This window comes from Procambarus clarkii, chromosome 65 (genome assembly GCF_040958095.1).
Source record: "Procambarus clarkii isolate CNS0578487 chromosome 65, FALCON_Pclarkii_2.0, whole genome shotgun sequence".
NCBI lineage: Eukaryota > Metazoa > Arthropoda > Malacostraca > Decapoda > Cambaridae > Procambarus > Procambarus clarkii.
This window is the reverse complement of record NC_091214.1, coordinates 1,845,167-1,859,202: the sequence shown is the minus strand read 5'-3', so window position 1 is coordinate 1,859,202 and position 14,036 is coordinate 1,845,167. Positions and strand designations below refer to the sequence as shown.

At 30.7% G+C, this 14,036-nt stretch overlaps 1 pseudogene; it reads left to right on the top strand.

Moving 5' to 3' along the window:
• LOC123749799 (ribonucleoside-diphosphate reductase subunit M2 pseudogene) overlaps nucleotides 1–13,733 on the top strand; it is an 87,698-nt pseudogene extending 73,965 nt beyond the window's left edge.
• The last annotated feature ends 303 nt before the right edge of the window (nucleotides 13,734–14,036 follow it).

Here is a 14,036-nt window from a genome sequence, read left to right as displayed (position 1 = left end):
GTGGCATGGACCAGGGGAATCCGACTGTCTAATTAAAACAAAGCAAAGCAATGCGATGGTCAGAGATAGATGTTGATGTAATGTGATTTCTGCCCAGTGCTCGGAATGTCAAAGTGAAGAAATTCAAAGAAGCGCGGGTAAACGGCGTGAGTCATATATCATACAGTGGGGAGTTGATAATTGAGATTCATTCAATAGGCCGTTACTTAACATATATTATATTAACCTAACCTAACCTATGTTAGGTTAGGTTATGTAGGGTTGGTTAGGTTCGGTCATATATCTACGTTAATTTTAACTCCAATAATTTTTTTTTAACTCATACATAATGAAATGGGTAGCTTTATCATTTCATAAGAAAAAAATTAGAGAAAACATATAAATTCGTGAAAACTTGGCTTATTAGGCAAATCAGGCCTTACATAGGCTGAGAAGTCCGTTCTGGCTACTAGGTACCATATATATCCAACTCGAATTGATATACTCTCTGTAGTGATACTTTTTTTTAAATAATATTTACAATAAGAATAAAGGTAATAAAAAAAATATATCATTTCTATACTACTTATTATTAAAATACTTAGTTGTCAATTTAATTATATGGAGAATAAATGTGAATTGCTATATTCAATATCATAACCAGATTGTATTAACATGTGATACAAATAATACAACTGTAAATTATTTAAATTTGTGGTGTCAATTTTCCAATTTTGTAATAAATGAATAGGATTTTCTTTATAATAATTAATCAATGCATCATGAAAAATTTGCTCATTCGGCATTAAAATAAGTTGTTTGTAAATTGCATCTGAAATTTTATTTGGACATTTTGAAGAATTATAATACGGGATAACCATATTATTAATAATCATAAAAGCTAATTTGAAAGGTGAATTGGAATTATGAAAGTTGTTTTTATAATTTGTAACTTTTTCTTGTATAAATTGAACATATTTTCGTTTTTCTTCTTCATCATTTTGATTATTAATAAATATGTTTGTTTGATCCTCCACAATCATTAAATTTTCAGTATTATCTTCTTTGAATGGTGGCAGTGGCGATTGTTGCGGTGCCGGTTGCAGTGGTGATTGTTGCGGTGTCGGTTGCAGTGGTGATTGTTGCGGTGTCGGTTGCAGTGGTGATTGTTGCGGTGTCGGTTGCAGTGGTGATTGTTGCGGTGTCGGTTGCAGTGGTGATTGTTGCGGTGTCGGTTGCAGTGGTGATTGTGGCGGAGTCGGTGTCGGTGGTGATTGTGGTAGTGATGGTGATGGTAGGTGTGATAGGTCAGAATCCATTTTAAGGATTGATTTTGGGATTTTTTTTTATACATTTTATATATATATATAAAAAAAGAGGGGCTGGATTTTTATTATAGAAAGAAACATTATACTAAGATGGTGAACCAATGTTTTTAAGTAGGGGTGGTGGTGGTGGTGGTGGTGGTGGTGTTGCTGCTGCTTTTGGTAATAAACCTTCATCTTGATTGATAAATGTTACAATTTCATCCTTTTTTCCTGGTTTGAATGATGTCAGTTAAGAGATGGGGATTTCGGGTTCTTAAACAATATTATCATTGGTCATCAATATCACTAAAAATACGAAAGTAATTCCATTCGTCACATGATTCCGTGTTAATATGTCACAAAAAATTATTCCTGTTGGGTGTATTCATGTTTAATCTTTTGCTGGTTTATATACCATTCTTCATAAACTTCCAACTTTCTAGTTAATTTCAAATGTATTTTTTTTATACATTAGATGTCTATATGATTTAAAATAGTGTTGCCTTATCTAGATTTAAATAACCAAGTGTGTATATATGCTTGTGGGTGCCGGATGTCAAAGAGTGACTGAGGGGAGGAGCTGTGTGTGTGTGTGTGTCTTTATGTGTGTGACTTTGTATGTGTGTGTGTATATGTGTATGTGTGTGTGTGTGTGTGTGTGTATCTTTATGTGTGTGACTTTGTATGTGTGTGTGTGTATGTGTATGTGTGTGTGTCTGTGTGTGTGTGTCTTTGTGTCTTTGTGTGTGTGTGTGTGTGTGTCGTTGTGTGTGTCTTTATGTGTGTGTAAGTGTGTGTGTCTTTGTGTGTGTGTGTGTCTTTGTGTCTTTGTGTGTGTGTGTGTGTCTTTGTGTGTGTAAGTGTGTGTGTAGTTGTGTCTTTGTGTGTGTGTGTGTCTTTGTGTTGGTGTGGGTGTGTGTCTTTGTGTTGGTGTGGGTGTGTGTGTGTTGTATAAAAGGAGGTGGGATCCGAGCAGTATCTCAATTCTCATCCTGCGTTTCTTTGGATATTACTACAGTGAACTTCTAAAAGTTATACTTACAACCATTGTGGTGTAGTATATTAACACTTACTAAGGCGTAAAAAAGGCGTGAGTATTTCAGTGTTTTTTTTTTTTTTTTTTTTTTTTTAAGTAGTAGATAACTTTCAATTTTTGATTGAGATTGTTTCTGTTTCTCCTTGAATAGATTGATGATCATCTTAGTCTATTTCAATACACCAGACTATTTCAATTATAATATATATATTTTTCAGGTTGGTAAAAATGAACCAAATGGATATTGGTAATGGGGAAGCAGTTGGCATTGAGAAATTGGGAAATTATGAAGAGAGGAAAGTAAATGAAGAAGGAGTTGAAGATGAAAAGGGAGATGAAGAAAGGGGAGAAGATGAAGATAAAAAGGTAACTGAAGAGGAAGACGAAGATATAAAGGTAATTGAAGAAGAAGATGAAGATATAAAGGTAATTGAAGAAGATGATGAAGATAAAAAGGTAAATGAAGAGGAATATGAAAAAATCAAGTTTTTTAGAAATAAATTTGAAGCTCCATTTAAATATGACTCTAATTTTAAAAAATTTAAAGAATTGAAAAGTGAGCTAGATAGGATATTTCTTGAAACTAAATGTAAAGTTGAATGCTTAGAAAAATGTACATTCACTAAAGAAGAATTATCCGAATCCGGATTTCAAGATTTTATTAAATATGACCATATGGACCGGATATATAATTATTTCATTTATTATGGTTGGTATTCCACCATAACAGCAAGAATTAAGTATAATAATTGTTTGGTATATGTTCACATATATTATGTTTATGCAAACAATTGTTGTAATATGTGGGTTACTGAGGATGCTCAAATATTTCTTAAATTTCTTGTAAATGAATTTTTTCATCCAAGTAAACCCCATTCCGAAGAAATTTGGTTAGCTATGAAAAATGATAACTTAAATGTAGAGAAACCTCCACAATATACATATTGAGTTTTATCATGATGAGATGATGTAAAATAGGATTGAATGTTTTTTGAAGATAAAAAACACTAACACAATATTACCAGATTTTCTATGGTGGATGTGAAGGTCCTAATTCCACATACATCAAGTTAATATCTTGTGATGACCATGAATTCATCATTAAAAGGAAAGATGCCTTCACCTCAAATATAATTCAAGCTATGATGTCAAGTTCAACAACTTGTATTGAAAATGAAAAAAATGAAATCCATTTTAAAACAATTCCGTAAGTATAAAGCTGTTAGAGTTATTATATAAACTGTTATATTTACAGATAAACTGTTATTTAGAGAAACATATAAACTGTATATAATAAATAAATAATTATAATACTTTTATTTTTTTATTTTATTTCTTCAGATCATATCTTCTTCAAAAAGCGTGTACATATTTCACCTACAATACTCAATTCAAGAAAAATGAGATTACTACTGATCCTGAATTTCCAATTGAAAATAATATTGCTCTAGATCTGCTTTTGGTTGCTGATTTCCTTGATTGTTAATAATGACATCCATAACCATATATTTTTTACTAAATGTTGAAAGATTAAAATATAAAAACAAGCTTTAATGTTATATTATTTTTAGTTTATTTTGTGGCTTGAAAATGATTCCAACCCTTTTATTATTATTATTAATATTAATATTATTATTATTATTAATAATTATTCCAGTAATTCCAATGAATCAAGAGTATGATTGCAATGAAGTTATAGTATTGAAAGATTCAATTAAATACTGGTTTGATAGAGGTGATGAGCAAATTAAATATAAACATGAAGAACTTTTCAATATATATGATTTACTATCACAACAAGAATGGTTCGAGTTCCAGTTAAACTTTAAAGACACTATACAGGTATATATACTAATAGGACGAAATTCATCTATTATACTTCCAAACCAAATAAATATAACTAACTTAGCATCAATTTTAATAGAATGCCGTTATTATAATAATGAAAATGTACAAAGTTATAATGAAAATGTACAAAATTTATCTTTTATTAAAGATGCATATATGATTAGGACTCCTGTTAAATATATGAAATTTTCTGTATTGTGGGATTATAAAAATATACTACTATGTTGGAATCACTTGTCTATAATAGTAGGAGGTATCAATAACGAAACTCAGGTGTGTAATAATTTACAAGATAATTTGAATGTCATAATGTGTTGGTTATATGAAAAATATAACATTACAATCCTTGATAATAGTTTAAACATAAATAACAGTAAATATGTTACAAATGGGACCATTTATATAGGTATTACACACACGAAGAAAACGATATCATTATTTGTTAAGAAATTTTTCATTATATTAACAATTGTTTTCACAATTTTAAATGTTATAATTATTTTACATGGTGTTTTTAAATTGGTATGTTTTTTTTTGTAATATCCCCTAAATTCCCATATATATCGTATATATGACTTGAAATTTTAAATTGGTAATTCCAATCATTCCAACATTGAAGGAAAATATATGGGTGGTGAGCTGTACTTTGGTGGTAGGTAGCATGGTAGGTAGCCTTGGCTATTGGCTAAGATATAATAACTTAATCCTCAATAAAGAGTTTTAATTTTTGGACTGACATTATTGTAAGAAGGGCCTTTTGATATACTACTATGTTAATCCCAATTACCTATTATTTGGGAAATTTGAGACAAAGATATGATGATACTACCCTATTCAAACCCCAACCCTAAATAAATTTTGTTAACAATGAGTGAGTATTTCTATTTCACGATTTATAAATATGGCTCTCTTTGTAATCGTGTTATGGACCCGACGCCTCCACAGAGAATGGAGAAGCGATGGCAGCGCTGCTATCTATGAGCCGTCACCCACAAGTATGGGAAAAGAAGGCGTCCTCTTCTGGTCAAAAGTACAATTATCAGTGGTGAGTGACTCTTACTATGATTGGACACGGAATGGATTATTACAGTGCGATAGGTGTGGAGGAAGTGGACTCGACAAGGGTGTGGTCAGAGACAGTGTCCTGTGTGTGTCGCTCTACATAGCTACATTGACTCAATGATATTTTTTGGAGGCTACATTCAGTTTTATTATGTACATTAATGTACTTTCTATATATTTATATAATAAATAAAGAAGTAAGTAAATAAATAAACTTTTATATTATTTATCTCCATTCTTAGTGTTGTATTCCTTCCTATATGTTATGAACATCATAAATTCTCCTTATGAAGCCAATGTACGTGATTTGTTAAAAACACTGAGCCCTGAAGATATTAGATGTCTGGCTCAGACATCAACAGGTAATCATCGCCTTTCACCTAAAAGTTCTCAAGAGGCCCTAAATATAATTTTATTATATACTTCAGACTTGAAACGCTTGTTTTCTTATCGACGTCTTACTGCCCAAAATCTTTTTAACTACCTCTATAAAAATCAAGTACCATCAATGCCTTTTGCTAAGAAAATGGAATTGGTAATAGCTGTAAAAGAGTTTTGGACAAAGCAGCATGGTAAAATAGGTATCGGATATTCAACTGAACAAGGAAGAGCACATTCAAACCCCAAAACCGAAATTACAAGTGCTATCCAACTCTCAATACCCGGAAATACGAAATCATTTTATGTTCCAATCCAAGTTTTATTCAATATACAACTGGTGAAACCAAGAATATAATTAAAAATCCTAAACAATGTAGTTTTATGGGTACTGCAGAACGTACAAATTTAGGAACAGTACAATGTCAATGTGATTCATATATAAGTACACTATTACAGCATCAGACAGAAGAGAGTGAAATTAAAACTTTTACTCAAACAAATAATGAAAAAAAAAAACCTGTCTTATGTGATGATGTTCCTAAAACTTCTATTCGAACTAATAATGAAAAAAACAAATTTGTATGTGGTGTTCTTTCCTCGGTAGAACATAAAATGGAAGTTATAAGAAGTGACGAGTTTATACAAAAATTTTGTAAGTGGTATTTTAGAATGATTAATCGTTTGCAGCCAGAGTGTTTCCACCTACCCGGAGATACTTTTCGAGGTGATATTTTTTATGACAACAGTTACACTGATATTTACTTAATTGGCCAGTCAAATAGTGAGAGACATGCTTTTGGAGGAGGAAATACTTTCCAACTATTAAAACAAACATTTCAAGAGTATAAGATTCAGTTCAGTCCTAATTTAGAAAATGGAATACAAGCTTATCAATCCAATTTTGGTATGGTCAAAATCAGTTGTTGTGGCACCATACATATCCAAAACTCATGTGTGGGAATTTTTGAACAAGAAACGGGTATGGTATGCAGTCCAAATGATCATGTATGGAAGATAATGTATATAAAGATAAATTTAAAACATGCTAGTACACATAAACCTCCAAGTCTACCTTCATGTCAAGTGTTTGAAATTAAAATTTGAAATGGGTTTTTTGATTAACAACGAATAAATAACAGAATAAGTGAAATCTATAGACTTTATTTCTCCGGGATGTAGACGTATTCTGTCAGGATATTCTTTTTGATTTATAAATATACTATTTTAATTAATATAATCGCAAGATAAAGATTGTGTAATAACATTATGTACTTTTGAATAATATTATATATATATTTTTTTTTCCAAAGATATAAAATATGGGTTCTGTACCAAGATATAACCATTAAGGTTCCTAGACTCATCACAAGGATAACTAGTGGCACTAAAAGGCAAGTAGTTATTTCAGTCAAACTAAAATGGAATGGAATTGGTGTATATATGACATGAATAGTATGGTTTGCTCCCATTTAGATCTATTTTCTAAACATGTTATTTTCATGTTTTTTTCAGGAGGATATTCTAGCAATAATCATCATGGTATCGTCCTCCAAAATCACCAAAATCAACAAAACCCCTAAAATTATCAAGAAAAATCCCACTTTTGATGATAAATTTTTTGAACTTTTAATTAATGAGCGAGTGAAGAAAGTGGTGGACATGCTTATCAGTGTCCATGGTATTCATGGTAAAAGGAAAATTTATATCATCTCCAAGTTGGAAGATTGCTGGAATATGAGATCAACTATTCCACTAAAGCGAGACACTTATATAAATTTATGTTTATCATTGTTAAGAGATCCAGCATATTCACATGATACTCTTAGGAAATTTAATGTTTTAACCTATAATGAATGTGGCGATTACATGTTTGGACATCCTGTTATAGTCAATGATAACCAACGAACAGGAAGTCAGATTGATATTCAATACTCATGTTCGGAAGTGATTATCGGGACAGTGACTACTGAACAAGGACTGGTCAATGGTTTCATAAATACAGGAAAAATTACATTTACAAGTGTTAGGTGTACCTTTCTTGAATATTCAAAGGCTAAAAAATTCTATGATATGTTCATTTTAAATTGAACTATATATATTTTTTTTTTTTTTTAAATCAGTTCATATTTAGGTAGGGTTGATTTTAGGTTTGGTCATATAGATATTTAGGTAAGGCTGCGATATTGACACTACTAAATACCTAACCATAAAAATACCTTTATGGTTTATATGACAGACAATCTGTAAAATATTTTTTAATAAATGGAATCATCCAGTCTGCTATATCTATGTGGTTTTCATGTGAACCCTGTTTTGTTATAATAAGAATAACTTCATATATAATGAAAAAATTCTAATACAAGCATATATTTATTTATTTACCATAATTTTTGAAAATATATTTTAAATTTTCTTCTACAAATTTACCATGGTCTGTTACTGTAGGTGTTTACCACAGCTCTGTTTTTGTATATTTATACCAGGGGAGCCAGACAGATCACTGATAAGTGATCCAGTCACCAGAGACACTAGTGTGTTGTACCAGTCACCAGACACACTAGTGTGTTGTACCAGCTTCACACCAGTGGGCTATTTAGAATTTATTTCAGAAAAATTATGGTAAATCACAAATACACAAATAAACAAAGAAAACAACTATTTAATCGTAGAAAGAAATTGGTATAGGTTATAAAAAAAAATGAATAAAAATCTTCTAATTGATAATAATAAGATCAATGACAAGTTTTTACTAGGCCTAACTCTAATTATGAATCAAAATTTATGTTTAAAACTTTCAAATTTTTCTTCATTCCAATATTATGGAAAAGATAATATACTCCATATACATCCTGTATTATGTGAAATGAAGCCACTAGGTTTACTGGGCCAGTCATTAGATTCACTTTATCTTTCAAAGAAAATTATACCTAAAGAAATTCAGATAATATACATTAGCCCTCATCATATTTTTTCTCACGAAACCAATGGCCAAATTACAGCTGATTTACTCTTAGGTGGTTTCAAGAATAATATTACGCCACTTTATCTCTTAAATGAACATGATCTAAATTCCCTTGTTGCAAATCCCTCTCACAGATTTAGACTTATATATGGTCGATCGGTAGAAATGTTTGATAATATGTGGAAGCTAGGAACTAATGATTGTGCAATTGATAGTAAAGATCATAATAATGATTTATTGGGAATTCGTCCCATTTTGGGCTTGTGTGATTTATTTTCTATTTCTAAGCGTTTAATATATTTAACCCAATTGAGCGATTTGATCAATAAAATTCACCAAGTATTTAATATAATTAAATATTTTCCCTATCTAATACATCCATATCGTTTGCTGGTTTCTGAAACAGGGAAATTTTATATTATGTCATTTAGTCTCCTTCATTATTTATTTTCACCTCATGCTGAAACCAAAAAAATTAAAGATATTGTGTTTTCTCATCCCCAATCTTTAATACAACGTACTGAAAATATTGAAAATATTGAAAGTAATACTCTAAATAGAATCAAAGTTAAATGCAAAGAAAATTTAATAATAGGTAGCAAAGACTTCAAAATATATCATAATTATTTAGCTCAAAGTAATTGTCGTCTACTTCTCGATATGTTACACTCTCTATTTGTAACTATTATATGGATTGCTAATGGTGGAGGAGTTATACATAAACAACATACATTGGTACGCAATTATTTGACCTTACAAGGGAATATTACCTTAAAACCCACTCACTCCCAAAATCCATATAAAGTTACATCACGAAAACCTATTCATAATCCTAGACTACCTTCTTCTTCCCAACCACCATCTCAACTTGAACTAACATCATCTCCACCATCACCATTATCTAATAATGTTAATCAACAACTGAATTGCCAGAATCTATATGGTTTATGTCATGCACAGATTATTTACAGCTCATTCCATACAGATGAAATCAAATGTAATGTGGCTCAACATGTTCATAATTATGGTTGCCTTCATTTGTTGAATTATACTCCAACAGTTCTTGAGGAAGCCTTTAGTGAAACATTAACATCACACAGAGATAATATTCTAACTGATGTAATTGAAAATGAGATCAATATAATTTTAGCATTTATATCACAGATAAAAAAGGAGCTCGAGTCAACAATAATTTAATATATATATATATATATATATATGTCGTACCTAGTAGCCAGAACGCACTTATCAGCCTACTATGCAAGGCCCGATTTGCCTAATAAGCCAAATTTTCATGATTTAATTATTTTTCGACTACCTAACCTAACTTTTTCGGCTACCAAACCCAATCTAACCTATAAAGATAGGTTAGGTTAGGTTAGGTAGGGTTGGTTAGGTTCGGTCATATATTTACGTTAATTTTAACTCCAATAAAAAAAAATTGACCTCATACATAATGAAATGGGTAGCTTTATCATTTCATAAGAAAAAAATTAGAGAAAATATATTAATTCAGGAAAACTTGGCTTATTAGGCAAATCGGGCCTTGCATAGTAGGCTGAGAAGTGCATTCTGGCTACTAGGTCCCCACAGACCAGTCCTAGACCAGGCCTATTTCTACCCCCAGGAAGCAGCCCCTGACAGCACTGCTATGAAACAGGGGTATCAGGGTGAAAGACGCTATCCAATGTTCGTATCCACTCAGCTGTGTGGTGGTCTAAATGGAAGATTATTCATGTGTAGATTACAACTGAGGATAGTCGTGACCCCTGCAGGTAACCCCACATATTGACTAGATGACCATCGTATCAAAAATAACACAACTAAGTCAACAAGAATGTTGTTTCGTTATATATATAATATAATCATTAGTATACATTATTAGTTTAGATGTGAGAGACATTTTTTTATATAAAATAAAATAATAATGTCACTATCAAATTCCTTATATATTATAATATTTATAATATTTTTAATTGTGATCTTTTCAATTATATATTTATATTATTCAAGAAATAGGTCAACAATTTCAACTCAGCATCCTCAACTGTCAATGAATTTCATTACAAAAACTAATACTAAACCTGCTGGTCTGTATGTTGTCTTTGAAAGTAAGTATTATATGGACCAAAATCGTGGTTACGATATGATTTCTCATGTAAATACAGTTAATTGTAATGATGATACAACGATTAATAATGATGAAAATAATAATGTATTTTGTAAATTTGATACATCCATATTTGATCAATTTAGAAAAGAGAATTGGTATTTTAATACCTTAACACCGATAATTTTATTATCTATTCGTAATCTTCGAAATTTTTTACCTATTGTATATGAGAATATTGAAGATCTTCCACTCTCTGCAGATCATGAGATTACAAGCCTGCGTGAAAATATGAAGAAAAGCTCAATTGCTAATGGTAATAAGTTACCAAAATGTGTATGGGTATCTTGTTCACATATTTGGGTTAATAGTCCAAACAAATATACTCCGCAAGGTTTTCCTGTTTATTATTTTCCAACCAAGGAACATATAGATGGATATTATGCCCCACTTCTTCCTATTCAATTGAAACTTAGCCCAGGTGAAAATATTATAATATGTAAAATGTGGGCAAAAATGATTAATATAATGAGTGATCCATTTGCTGTGGTTAAATTTAGGATCACGGTTAAAATGTAGGATTTATAATACTATAAAGCATGATATAGTAACCTGTTTAAATATTATTACTAAAAAGATAATTATATAAAAAATAAGGTATGTAGATTTGTTCTTGTGGAACAAATTATTCATTCTACTTTTGTATCAACACATCTTTATATATTTCTGAGCTTATAATATACAAAGAACTATTTTTTTTTATAATTTTCAGATAATTATAAAGTGATGGTGATATTGGTTCTATTTGTTCTTCAAGATCCCAACTGTCAGCAAGGGTGGCGCAGTTGCTTTTTTTTTTTTTGTAAACCATGAAAAAGCAATATGAAATCTACCCCAGAAAATATTCTGTTATAATACTAACAGCCCCTAAAAATATCATTCAAGTGTGGGATAAAATTGTCATATGGAGAAATAATTTAAAAATAAAAGTGGAATTTTTACAAAACTTTAATCCAACAATCAACTTGTATCATTTAGTGGAAAATTCATTTTTACTTATATTAGATAATGTTTCATCGATAAATGTAAGAAAAACATTTGCCGACGTATTAATTGATCTTCAAAACAGTGAAATAATTATTATAAAATGTGCTTCAATTACTTGGCCCTCAATAAATAAAGTGGAAAACTTTAATTTAAAACATTTTGAAGATGTTAAGATTATTTTAAGAATGAATGACTGGGAACGAAATTATGTATTGGTAAATAAGTACCTTTCATATGAATTTGCAGACATTAGTATTAAACCTCATTTAAAATCTTTAAATATTTTAACAGAAGATATAGGGAGTATCAATTCAGAAAAATTGAGAGCAAATCTACTTGATACTTGGAACAATGAAATACCCCCTATATACCCTTCTGAAGTTCTCCCAGAGAGTGAATATACTGTTACTGAAGTAAATAGCAACAAACGCAGCAGTGAGTCACAATCAGGTTCAATTGGCATGCCTTCAAAACATAGGAAGTATTACTGCCTGGTGTTATAATGGATACTGCTCATTGGGAAGCGTGTCAAAGAAAAGAATATATATGTGTGTGTGTATGTATATGTATGTATGTATATATATATATATATGTATGTGAACCTATTTTAGTTTACATAAAATATAGGATGGAAGAACATGTACGTAGTAAATTAATCTCTTTTTTACTCAAAATTCAATAATTTCATTCGTTTATTATGCTATGATAGTGAACATAATGTTAAAATAAATATTTTATTTATTTATTTATATATTTTTTTCAGATGATTGAACCCTTTTTGATTAAAAATCCAGGACGTTTTACATTGTTCCCAATTAAAAATCATGATATCTTTAAAATGTATAAGAAGGCGCTAGCATCATTTTGGACAGTTGAAGAAGTAGACTTCTCAAAGGATATTGTAGATTGGGAACAGAAACCTAATGACGAGGAACGTCACTTCATTTCACATGTTCTAGCATTTTTTGCCGCATCAGATGGTATCGTCAATGAAAATCTTGTTGAACGTTTCTGCCAAGAGGTACAAATACCAGAAGTGAGGTGTTTTTATGGTTTTCAGATTGCCATGGAAAATATTCACAATGAAATGTACAGTTTACTTATTAATACATACATAAAAGATTTACAGGAGCAGAACAGATTATTTAATGCTATTGAAACGCTGCCAGCTGTTAAGAAAAAAGCTGATTGGGCTCTAAGGTGGATTACCAATGGAACGGCAACATATGCCGAACGCATTGTTGCCTTTGCTGCAGTAGAGGGTATTTTCTTTAGTGGTTCATTTGCTGCAATATTTTGGTTAAAAAAACGTGGTTTAATGCCAGGTCTAACCTTCAGTAATGAACTGATTTCTAGAGATGAAGGGTTACACACAGATTTTGCTTGCTTGATATTTAAGTACTTGATTAATAAGCCTGATCAGAAATGCAGTCTCATCAGATTAGCAGCATCCGTGGCAGATTAGCAGTCTCCGTGGTGTAGTGGTAAGACACTCGCCTGGCGTTCCGCGAGCGCTATGTCATGGGTTCGTATCCTGGCCGGGGAGGATTTACTGGGCGCAATTCCTTAACTATAGCCTCTGTTTAACGCAACAGTAAAATGTGTACTTGGATGAAAAAACGATTCTTCGCGGCAGGGGATCGTATTCCAGGGACCATAGGATTAAGGACTTGCCCGAAACGCTACGCGTACTAGTGGCTGTACAAGAATGTAACAACTCTTGTATATATCTCAAAAAAAAAAAAAAAAAAAAAATATGTATATTCTATCATTGAAAATGCTGTGAAGATTGAACAAGAATTTTTAACAGATGCCTTGCCAATCAAACTTATTGGTATGAACTGTGATCTAATGGGGAAGTATATAGAATTTGTGGCTGACCGACTTCTCTTTGAACTCGGTTTTAAGAAACTTTATAATGTAGAAAATCCATTTGACTTTATGGAAAATATCTCATTAGAAGGGAAAACTAATTTTTTTGAAAAAAAAGTAAGTGAATATCAAAAATATGGTGTAATGAATTCAGATCAATACAGTGTTTTTACATTAGATTCAGACTTTTAGTTAATTAGTTGATGGATGGAATAGAACATGTTTTTTTTATATAGAATATAAATAATTTAATATAAAAATAAAAATATATATCTATTATCTTTTACTATTTTACTTATCATATTTATATTTTCACTTGATGAATAATGAATTAAATACCTTACATTCTCTCTTTCCACTAATTACAAGACTACAAAATATGAGGTATGTAATTATGGACATAATAACAAAACCATAATCTTCTTTATAAAA